Below are 12,536 nucleotides of genomic sequence, written 5' to 3'. Positions count from 1 at the left end.
CACTCGCTTAAGTGAACATAACGGGAAAATCTGGGTTGCCATTGTTGTTTCGGTTGAAAACGGTCAATTAGGATTCTATGCAGAGACGTAAAAGGTTGAAACAGGGTTTACGTAGTCACAAAAGTGTTGCTCCTGTCCCAAAAAATTTTAATTTTATATGATAGCGAAAATTGTTTAGTTCAGGTATACTGATTTTCTTTAAAAATTTAATTTAATACACGAGGTTACTCCTAAGAGTAAAAAGCATAGAAAACGTAGTTTTTCAAATTATTGTGAAACAATTTTTAAACTCAACAACAAAGTATATCGGTAAAATATTTTCTACGATTTCTGTGCGCAAGTTCATTATATTTTTGTAATACAAGAACCTGTAAAAAGCAGAGAAAACGTAGTTTTTCAAATTATTGTGAAATACTTTTTAATTTTAATTTCTGTACCTATGTTCACTATATTTGTGAACACAAGAATCTGGAGGTCAATTCCTTAACTATGAAAAACTGAAAAATGTACACTTATTGAAAACTCATTTGCACACACAATTTACATTTGAATTTAGTTGTGTTTTATGCACAAAATTTTGAAACTAAACACAAAACTTTCATTTGTCAGAAAAAATAAAGAAAAAATGGCCTAATGTCAAAAACCCCTATCGAAATACAAACTGGCTTGTTTGTTTTTAATGAACTACGTTGTATTTTTCTTGTATTTTGTTAGTTTGAAATGAAACGCCGTACGTTATCTTTCCTTTGAAGCGACCAAAGCGTTTATATAATTTTGCCCTTATTTGTGTAAACAGCCTTAGAAGTGAAAATTTTCCTTGCTACACGTGTGGTGCTTTATATTTTGACTCTAATTTAACTAAATTTTGCTTTCCGTATGTTTCCGTATTGTTGCATGCTACAAATATATTAGTATTCTTATTTCCGCGGAAATATATGCAACTATTTCATTTGTAAATAGTACAAAGTTTTTTTTAAACTATCAAATGAACTCAGCTTGAAGTATTCATACGTACCAAAAAATGCAACTCTAGACTTGAGATTTGCATCACCCTGCAAAAATCGTGTGACCAAAAACGCACACAAACACACGAATTTTTGACAGGGGTGACGATTTGGAATGAAAAATTCTTCAAATGAAATAGCATGTTGACAAATTTAGCTTTCCCACAATGTATCGTGCTCTCTCGCACTTATTTTTTTTATAGGGATAGCAAAATACGTAATTTTAGCGTGCAAAAAAATTCGCCATTTCTAATTCAGCAGAGACAGCAAAACATTTGGTGGTCGAAAATTTTTTCAATTTTGAGAGTTTTAAATGGAATATCTCCGGAAATATTTAAAATTAACAGGGAGTTCTCCAGATCACATATATAACTTATAATTTAAAAGTAATTTGGTGTTAAAGCTCGCAAACTTATAATTTAAAAGTAATTTGGTGTTAAAGTTTGCAAATTTCTATACAAATTTTATATGTGTATACGTATATATATGTGGCAGCACAGCTTTGTAATGTCATCAATAAAATATATGTATATATGTGCATGTTGCTACAAAAGCGCGATTGATTTAATAAAAACATTTATAATAAGTTGTAACGTAGCAAATGCTACGCCACAATATCTATTTTCTATTTAGTGCCCACCCCTAACATCATATTTTCCATTTACTGCCCACCCCTAGTAGTGTATGTACCGACATACATATATACATACATACCGGCCCAGCAACCATCGCGCAAGCACAAAGCAAGCCAGCGATGGCGAACGCACAATGCTTGGGAATTTTCATTCGTGGCGCGCTGTGCGCGACAATGCGAGCATAATTCCCAACGTGTTCATAGTTACCTATGAATAAGATGATTGGCCGGAATACACCAGGCACACTTCGCCGTAGGTACAACATCATCGCCATCCCGATCCTTGGACATCCCGTCCCGAAGTCTAGCCACCACCGTCGTCATAGCTATTTGGTGAGCGCCACCGTCACTCTGTACTCTCTCTTCGGGCGTGGTCCTAACTACCGCCGTCATTACTACCGCCGTTAGCACCCCTTAGCGAGAGCCACCGTCGTCTTCACCATCTCAGCCACCGCTTAGCTAGCACTTTATCTCCCTCTCTCTGTGGAGAGCCGTCGTCCTTGGGTTACACTATATTGTCAGCGACACTACCTAGTGAGCATCTCTCTCTCTCCTGGATTCAAGGTTGTGGATATTTTAGCCTAAGAGCCGCGCGTGTGTGTGTGTTCGAAATCAAAACACTAATTTATTGTGTATTTATTTAGGTGGGGGAAGTGGGACCTCCATCCGACTCTGGATTGACTTGTGCATACCTCAGCCTTTGACCAAACCCACCTCATAAATGGCGCCCGAGCAGGGACCCGTCTCCTCAGGCGACTGTGCCAAAACCAACGAGAGCACCAACACTGCAGGAGTGGGTTCACCGAACACACAACCAACAATTGACACAAAGATAAGCGAAACCACCACCACCACGCTCAACGTCGACTCTCTAAGCTGGATTTACCTGCTGAAGAAGGAGAGGCTAATCGAAGAATGCAAACGCTACCGAATCTACACCGGAGGACATACCGTCGCCGAATTGCGCAGCACACTCAGCGCATACGTCCGAGACCAACGAAAGCGTAAGTCAACAGAAAATCTTTTGAGAGAGGTAGAGATGGAGATCGCCGCCGAAGAGCCCCGGCCAGTCACATCTACGCAAAACACCACGCCGGCCGTCACAATCAAAACAATATCCCCCCAGCGCGAGCAGAGCGGCATAAGTAACACGGAGGTCATGAATACAGTCCGCCGCTGGGATGTACATTACGCTGGAGGCGACACATTATACGACTTCCTGGAAAGGATTGAGGAACTGGCAGAATGCTATCTGATTAAGCCAGATCAGCTCCTCCCAACCCTTCCAGAGATACTGCGTGGCAAAGCCCTTCAATGGTTCCGCCTGCGAAAACAACAACTACACACATGGGCTGACTTCCGCTCCGAAGCCGGAAAATTATTTTTGCCGAAGCGACATATTAGCCAGCTAGAGGACGCTATCCGCCAAAGAAAACAGACGAGCGGAGAAAATGCCAAGGACTATATCCTCGCCCTCCAGACGATGATTCGCCCCCACCCGACTTTGTGCAAAGAAGATCATCTAGAACGCATATATGACGGACTACGGGTGGAGTATCGACTTTTTGTGAAGCGGGGCGAGTTCCAAACAATAGAGCAGCTTATGGAGCTCACCGACGAGTACGAACTGCTGCGAAGCGAAGAAGCCAAACAGAGCCGACTGTTAGCACATAGCTTAAGAACAGTGGTAATCGAGGAGCTGGAGGAGCAGAATGCTCAAATAACGCACTCCCTGTCCACACTCACTAACCGTTACGACGCAAGAAACACCTGCTGGCGATGCAAGAAACGCGGCCACCGCCGCTTCCAATGCACCAACAAAAGACGACTTTTTTGTTCTAGATGCGGCCGAGACGGAACGCTCTCCAGGGATTGTGCATGCTACGGAATGAACCAAAGTAATCCGATAACACCCGCACTATTATCATCCGTAGCCAAAGGGAAGGGGAACGACGGACGTTTTTACATACCGGTGTCCATCGAAGAATTGATGTGCCGCGCCCTGATCGATACTGGGGCCACCGTGACATACATCAATGAAGCCGTGAGAAGGCATCTGGAACGACGAAAGATTCCACCGTTATCCAATCGTCGCAACGTGCAACTCGCCGACCAATCATGCATTGCGAGCACCCACTCCTACCCGGTCAAGGTCAAATACAATGATCAAACAGCCAGTACGTTGGTGTCTGTTATCCCAAATTTGGCCGAGAGTGTTATCCTGGGTATGGACTTTTTGGCAAAGCGCAACGTTACCGTCTCACTGGATGGAAAGCCCCTTACCACAGCCGGTGCAACCAAAGCAAACGCACCCGTAACCCTGCATTACATAACAGAAGCGGAACACCTCAACGAAGAGCGAAAGATAGAACACCTAGAGCTCATAGAAACACATCAAAAAGCACCCACACACCTAAAAGGGCCAAACACTGCCGCAGAACACAGACACAACACAACACTAAAACAAAGTTATTACCCGGCCATCCTCCTCAGCAACAATGGTGAGCAACTCCTCACTAACGCTCCGGCAACGATCCTGAAGGATCATAAAATCACCCACCGATTTACCAAACCGTGTCCCCCCCACAAAAATCCTACCGAACGCGTTAATCGCGTTATCAAAATAAGTGTGGCACAATGCACGAAACAAGACCATCGGAACTGGCAACGGGTATTACCAGAAAAAGCGTTCGCCATAAATACGACCCAACACAAATCAACCGCCGAAATAAATTTTAACCGCAACTTCGTTGGGCCGAGAGAAGCACGAACAAAATATGCCATGCCCGAAGAACCGCCTCCATTCGACGCAGTATCGTGGCCCGCAAATAAGCCACGAATACTGGACGCTAAGATATTCTGGAACCCGCCATTAATAGCCGGCCATCTAAACGCCATCGTATGCGACAAGCCAACCGCTGGTGATACTATACCGTATGCACCAAACCGAGAGCCACACGATACTATTAATGGAATCCATGCCCAGACTTCTTTTCCCGGACTATGGCTAAATCGCAAAAGGGTGTAACACGGTGCGTAGGGTGGACGAAGATAACGCCATAATCAAGCTGAAAGAAAACTACAAGATGGTACGATTCGCTGGCTGAGGAGAAGCAAGATCCGACCTAGTTTGATAAGTTTTCTATACATTAAATGTAAATACCTTAATTTTGAAATGTAAATTTAAAATGCAATATAAAAATGTACATATGTATATACCTTAATCTTGAAATGTAAACTTAAAATGAATTTCTACTTGCAATGTAAATTTAAACACAAATGAAATGTACACATTATTGTTGAAAAAAAAAAGAAAAAAAATCAATCAATCATAATAATAAAAACATCAGCGAACACATATACACACATGTCGGCCGAGCCATCGGATTCAACCGATGATAAAACATACCTGGGCTCTGCCCATGGTAGTTCAGGCCTCCGCGCAAAACCCCTGGAATACCACAACCTTTCGTCCGCCGAAGTAGGAGGGGGACTGTAACGTAGCAAATGCTACGCCACAATATCTATTTTCTATTTAGTGCCCACCCCTAACATCATATTTTCCATTTACTGCCCACCCCTAGTAGTGTATGTACCGACATACATATATACATCTATACCGGCCCAGCAACCATCGCGCAAGCACAAAGCAAGCCAGCGATGGTGAACGCACAATGCTTGGGAATTTTCATTCGTGGCGCGCTGTGCGCGACAATGCGAGCATAATTCCCAACGTGTTCATAGTTACCTATGAATAAGATGATTGGCCGGAATACACCAGGCACACTTCGCCGTAGGTACAACATCATCGCCATCCCGATCCTTGGACATCCCATCCCGAAGTCTAGCCACCCCCGTCGTCATAGCTATTTGGTGAGCGCCACCGTCACTCTGTACTCTCTCTTCGGGCGTGGTCCTAACTACCGCCGTCATTACTACCGCCGTTAGCACCCCTTAGCGAGAGCCACCGTCGTCTTCACCATCTCAGCCACCGCTTAGCTAGCACTTTATCTCCCTCTCTCTGTGGAGAGCCGTCGTCCTTGGGTTACACTATATTGTCAGCGACACTACCTAGTGAGCATCTCTCTCTCTCTCCTGGATTCAAGGTTGTGGATATTTTAGCCTAAGAGCCGCGCGTGTGTGTGTGTTCGAAATCAAAACACTAATTTATTGTGTATTTATTTAGGTGGGGGAAGTGGGACCTCCATCCGACTCTGGATTGACTTGTGCATACCTCAGCCTTTGACCAAACCCACCTCATAAAGTGAAAACAATGCAAAAATGAAATGTGAAATATACTAAAATGCAATTTAAGTTTATCGTTGCCAATTTATATAGATATGTATGTGGATTAAGGTTTTGAAAGATGTGTAAATTGTAATTTAAAGTTCTATAGAAATTTGTTAAATTTGCAAACTTTAACAACAAAACCTTTAAATTATAAGTTTGCGCACTTTAAAATATATATTTGTGATCGGGAGAACTCCCTCTTTCATTTGATACCAAGTTTTACCCCGAACTCGGGGGTGCTATTCTAAAATTTTCCCAAAGTCTTTAATATACAATGATTTTTGCTGTTTATTTCGACAAAAATTTTTGATTTGATTTTTGTGCTCATCGAAAGAATTCACAATTATATAGCACCATGCCGCGAATAATGATAAAAGGTGGTGTGTGGAGAAACACTGAGGTAAGCATTTGACGCGACTGGTTACTCTTGGCCGTTTATTAACTAAATTGATAACTTTCAGGATGAAATCCTCAAAGTAGCTGTAATGAAATATGGCAAAAACCAGTGGTCACGTATTGTATCACTGCTGCATCGCAAATCTGCCAAGCAATGTAAGGCACGCTGGTACGAATGGCTTGATCCTAGCTTAAAGAAGACAGAATGGTCACGCGAGGAGGATGAAAAGTTTTTGCATTTTGCCTAATTAATGCCAACACAATGGCGTACAATTGCGCAGATTATTTCAGAGGGTTAACTGGCACCAATTGTTCACACCAAATTGTTAGGTACAGGATTCGCCACGGGTAGGTGAGGTTGGCAATCACAACCCCTTGAATCATTTTGGTCGGCAGGTATGCCGCGGATATATTCTTGGCACTTGTTATTGATGGCTTTTATGATGCCGCCAACACAACCTGGACAGACGCCAATGCTCAGTCAACCACCCAAGCCGTGTCAACCCCCAATACCCGGACACGTCCGGACGTCCTGGTTATAATGTATGCTAATACAACTAATAATTTACAAATTTGCTGATGATTATTTTTGTGTTATTTTCTTTAGCAACCACCTGCACCTGTTACTGGTAAATATCAACAGCCGCAACAGTATGATCAATCCCAACGCCGTTTAGATCCCGATCAGATGCCAAATCCGATAAGCGTTATCATTGAAAATCAAAATAGCGCTGGTGGTGCTTTTATTACTAATGAACAGGCTTTATTACCACCATTGGTGACCACAAAATATGTGGTAGAAGATCAGGGTAACTCCTCGCCACGTTACGTTAGGTATCGATAATCGAAATTAATGTTTTGTTTGGCAATTACATTGATCTTTCTTCTTTGCAGGTCGTCTTTGTATTGCATACATGCAACAGCTGATTTATCAAAAACAACAGTTTTGTCCATTACACTTACCGCCTCACCAATGGCACGAACGGTTGAGGGTGAATATGAGCCACCCATTGTAAATTTTGGGGAATTGGGTGCAATTAGATCTAATCGTTGCAAGGCTCAATAGCAACTTGTAGATGCTGGTCGTCGTTTCCAATGTCTAATGTGTAAAGTAACAAGAGATGGTAAAAAAAATCTTTCACTTTTACTTTCATTGATCCATATTTTTTCTCAACAGTGCCAACTGCATATTTCCAACATTTGGGCCATACCGGACAGCGTGTCGATAAATATGAACGTCCTGAACTTGTATTGGATGCATGAGTATTTGTGTAAAAAATGCTTGGGTACCGATAGCTCTCATGGTAAACCTCAACTCATATCCACATCAATGCCTCGCATTCAATTGGGTTCACGTAGTATGGACAAGCATATTGTTGATTCCAGTGGTAGGGCCACAATTTCAAATGATGGGGCAACCATTATGAAACTATTGGATATTGTGAATCCAGCCGTAAAACTCTAGTAGACATCGCCAAATTTCAAAATGCTGAGGTAAGTTTTTTGTTATATTAGAATGTGTAGAATAAAAATGTTTCTCTTATCAGGTCTTATCAGTAGTACTTTAAGCAGGTGAAATCTTAAAACAATTTAAACCATATGTTGAGGAAGGCGTGCATGCACGTATCATCATTAAAGCTATACGTAAAGCTTTATAATTATGCATGACCAAAATATGACATGGCTGTACATGTGGAAGCGCCAATCAAAGGAACAATAAAGTGCTTTATTGGAAAAATGCTCTGCCACAGCAATGTCCTCCAATGTCCAAGAGTTTCAGAAAATTGTTAATGCTGAATGGCGTCTCCTGTACAATAAAATAGGTAAGTAAGGCGCCAATGTTGTGTTTTCTAAACTACCAATTGGTGATGTTGGTACACAGTATTTTGCAGATCGTGAAATGTTCTGTTAGTGTACCAGAAGAAGATTTGAAACGTACAATGAAAGCTTGTGGTGGAGCTGTTATGACTACAGCTAATGATATTAATTCAAGTGTTTTGGGTCAATGTGATTACTTTGAAGAACGTCAAGTTGGTGGTGAACATTTCAACATTTTCCAAGGTTTGATAGTGGGTTTGACATTAACTTCATTTTTATAGTTTATAATTATTTAAAGGTTGCGTTAATGAACATTGCGTTAGAACATATACATTGATTTTACGTGGCGGTGCCGAACAATTTTTGAAAGAAACTGAGCTTCGTTACATGATGCTATAATGATTGTGCGGCGTACAATTAAACATGATTCTGTTGTTGCTGGTAAGTCAAAATACAAATTGAAAAAAATTTCTAATCTTAAATTGTTAAGTAAAATTATGAAAAGATTGTGTCCAACTCCGGAAGAAAAAACTATAAAATTTGTGTCAGTGAAATGATAATTATTGCTTTTGGTTATTTTGAGGCATCGTCATCGAGTTCCTTCTGATCGTATATGCCGGTTCTTTTGCATTCTTTTACATGCATAAAGTGCCGTTTAAGCCTTCCTCACCCTCTCCTCCACGTTGAGCTTCCATGACAGCTTACTGTCTAGGATCATTCCTAGATATTTTGTGCAAGGTTTCCCCGTAGGGTCGCCCTCCTAACTTAGGCCTGGTCCAATTAGGGACCTTGTACCTCTTTGTAAACAAGACCATATGCAACGTCATCTGCGTAAACCGTAAGTTTTTCTGGTCCCTCGTAGAATCCCCTAAGCAGTTGGTTAATGACCAGCGTCCACAGCGGAGGTGATAGCACCCGGAGTGCCCCTGTCCACTAATTTCGTGGCCGCGTACAATCCCCATTGCGATGTAATCTTACTGCAGTTTAACATGCAGTCGATCCATCTGGGTAAGGCTGGATGTACTTTAACGTAATTAAGACCATTAATAATCGCCCATTTAGAAAGCCCCGGCAATGCTTAAGAAGACTTCTAGAGCATATTCCTTATATTCCAGGGCTTTTCTATGCTTATTACCACCCTATGCAATGCGGTGTCTACTGACTTGCCTTTGGTCTACGCCTGTTGTGTTGCGGAGAGCAGCTTTTCATCCACGTTGGACTTTATGTACACATCTATCAGCCTCTCAAAGGTTTTGAACAGAAATTATGGGTCTATAATCTTTGGGATACACGTGACCGATCTTCCCCGCCTTTGGTAGGAAAGCTACACGAGCAGTTCTCCAAGAGTGCGGTACATGATTCAGTTTATGCACCCATCGAATATTATTTTAAGCCATCCCACGACCACCCTACTTGAAACTTGTAGCATGGCCGGACATGTACCATCTGAGCCCGGCGATTTCACCACCACTACGAGGTCCTCAGTAGTGTAATTAGGCAGCATATATGAATGCAGCTGTTTCCTTACCATTACTACAGCTCGCACCCGTCCTTCCGTTTGCGCATAGTAAACGCCAAATCCGCGCGCGCTAAGTCCAGAACCCTTTCCTCCCGATGGAAGCCACGGCTCCTGGATCAGCGCGTTAGGAGGAGTTCGCTCGACGCCACTTTACTGTGTTGGAGGTTTATCTGTATGACTCGCAGTACCAATGGGCTGCTTGTCCCCCTCCAGCACCTTCATCGTGACGTCGTCGTCCTCCTCTAGCCCTTTTGGTTTAGAGTGTTCGAAGCCCCCTTCAGCCTCTTGTACTAGTTGTGCCGGGTGTTCCTCTGTGCGACTCACAGCACCATCTGGCTGTTGGTCCCCTTCTAACACATTCGGGGTGACGTGGGCTACCTCCACCTGTCTTTTTTCCCTTAGGCTTTTGAGGTCCTTTTCGACGTCCACCGTGTTAGGACTTTAATACCCGCGACTTCTTTTCCTGAGTCGCATATACATTTTGCCTGTACCTAAGGACATTTTTCCAAGCTGCGCGTACAATATATCCTCCGCCTGCTTGTTTATTTGGAAGATGTATAACTAACCTTCGTCCGTAGGCCGAGATACAGTAAGGACCTTCGAATCCTGTGTCGGTATGTTCGTATTCTGATTCTGCAAAAGTCGCAGTGTATCCTCCGACTTCATCACGCATGGTATCCATACCTTAACTTTTGTTACCTACCACTTCCTCCAGCCATCGCAAGCTCGCGATGTTGTCGCACGCTATCATCTTCATACCATTATACCATCCCCCGAATCAAAGGTTGGAAGGAGCTTACTTGGTTATTCCCGCATCATCTTAAGCATTAAGCTAATAAGCTCCTTTTCTACAGATCTGGAGATCGGCTAAGACCTCACACCAACGACGATTTTCGTTACAATTGCTAGTGCATGCTCTCCAAGATGTAGATCCTGATCGAAAGTCACACCCAAAATTTTAGAGTGTAAGACAGTCGGTAGGGTAATGCCATATGGTCGACATTTGGCGCGGTCATGTTTTAAATAAGGTCACCGATGATTTGGTTGGTGACAATATCAGGTTTCGCGAGGCGACAAAACTGGAGAGATTAGGGAGATAGCTGTTTATTTTATTACAAAGCTCATCGATGTAGGAAACAATAGCATAGGCGTAGAAGCAATAGTGACTCCTGGTGGTAAAGGTAGCTATTGATATGTAGAAGTTAAGCAGAAGTTTGAATATGAGTTTTTTAAGTTATAGCAAAAAAAGCGTTGAGGATTTTTAATATCCTACCAGGTACCTTCGTACATTTTTCTAAGAATGAAGAATAAAACCTATTCAAACCCAATTTTCACCAGGACAAAGCCGCTGAGACTTCGCTATACTTTAACATACAATACGTTACCCCATTTTAGCACAACTATCATTTTTTGATTTTATTAAATTTTATAAAATGTTTCTTCCTCTACAGTTCTATTTCGGTATTGGATGGTAAATATGGCTTTCGCATTTTCTCCATCAATAACTGTGAAAAGGTGGAAGAAATCTATGCGTGTAAATCTCACATATTATCTTGGTCGAGGGTTTCTTCAATAGCTCTCTAGTGGTGATGGTGACAGCAGAGAAACCCAACTGTTTACAAATGTTACACTTCAAAAAGAATCAAAATATCTGCCATTGCGTCTACGGCTCAAATACCCACAGTATATGAATGAATCGATTGCACCTAATTGTCTGCCTAACGGATAGTATACATATTCATCAAATCGAAAATATTGCACCAAACGAACTGGGTCTGAATACTGAAACAGTACACATATTCAAAATCGATGAGGAGGCAGTGATGATGGTATATGGTGAGTTGTTGAATAACATACGAAAACCACTTTAACCCATCTATATATTTGCATTACAGCTAAAGCGTTACAAACAGCAAAAATTGCTGGCGCCAAGCAATTGGAAAAGGCAGTGAAGCTTTCATCACACCGTACGGATGGTGTGAAGTTAGGAACTGCTGTTGTAACAGCTGCCACCGACACAACGGTCATCTCTACTTCGCCGAGTAGCGGCTCGTCCGACTATCTATCGAAGACAGTATAATCATATCTTTTGCCAACACAGGTTAGCGATGTGCATGCACAGGAAATGATTTCAATTGGAAAACAAAAATCAATTAAGAGAGTTGATTTATTATTAAAGTATTTACTTTTCTTTATATCAACAGTATTAATTTAAGTTGCAATATCACGTACATATATAATAAGGGATGTGATACGATTGCTGTCGGAATTAGATTTGAGACCAATCAATACTCCTGCTATGGGTTGTAGAATTATTGTTTAAATAATTAGATTTAGACCAATAATAAGTCTGACTTAATTACAAGTCGTACATTTTTAAGTTCATCAATTATGACAGCAATCGGATTCCACGACACCTTTGAATATTCTTGATCTGAAAAAAGAGTAAACCTAATCTGAATTTCTACTAAGCTTTAAGTTGTAGATTATTCAAATAATTGGAGTTTTTTCTAAAGCTTAAAATTATTTTCTGCTCGCTTAGAAAAAGATTTCAATTGGAAAACAAAAACCAATTAAGAGAGTTTATGTTATTATTAAAGTACTTACTTTTCTTTATATCAATTGTATTAATTTAAGTTGCAATATCACGTACATATATAATAAGGGATGTGATACGATTGCTGTCGGAATTAGATTTGAAACCAATCAATACTCCTGCTATGGGTTGCAGAATTATTGCTTGAATGATTAGATTTAGAACAATAATAAGTCTGACTCAATTACTAGTCGCACATTTTTAAGTTCATCAATTACGACAGCAATCGGATTCCACGACACCTTTGAATATTCTTGATCTGAAAAAAAAAAGAGTAAA

General features: G+C 41.4%; 1 long non-coding RNA gene across 2 annotated transcripts; it reads left to right on the top strand.

The window, feature by feature from the left end:
* The first annotated feature begins 5,908 nt into the window (after positions 1-5,908).
* On the top strand, positions 5,909-12,536 carry LOC137237480 (uncharacterized). 2 transcript variants are annotated; one of them, XR_010948966.1, is made up of 10 exons: positions 5,909-6,328; positions 6,390-6,867; positions 6,932-7,158; positions 7,219-7,448; positions 7,502-7,818; positions 7,872-8,147; positions 8,207-8,385; positions 8,466-8,583; positions 11,113-11,497; positions 11,557-12,536. It is a non-coding gene; the product is annotated as an uncharacterized lncRNA (long non-coding RNA). The 2 variants fall into 2 exon arrangements; XR_010948965.1 differs by having other exon boundaries at positions 8,441-8,583.

Source organism: Eurosta solidaginis, chromosome 1, assembly GCF_040869045.1.
Source record: "Eurosta solidaginis isolate ZX-2024a chromosome 1, ASM4086904v1, whole genome shotgun sequence".
NCBI lineage: Eukaryota > Metazoa > Arthropoda > Insecta > Diptera > Tephritidae > Eurosta > Eurosta solidaginis.
The sequence above is the reverse complement of the archived record's forward strand: the minus strand, read 5'-3'. Positions and strand labels throughout refer to the sequence as shown.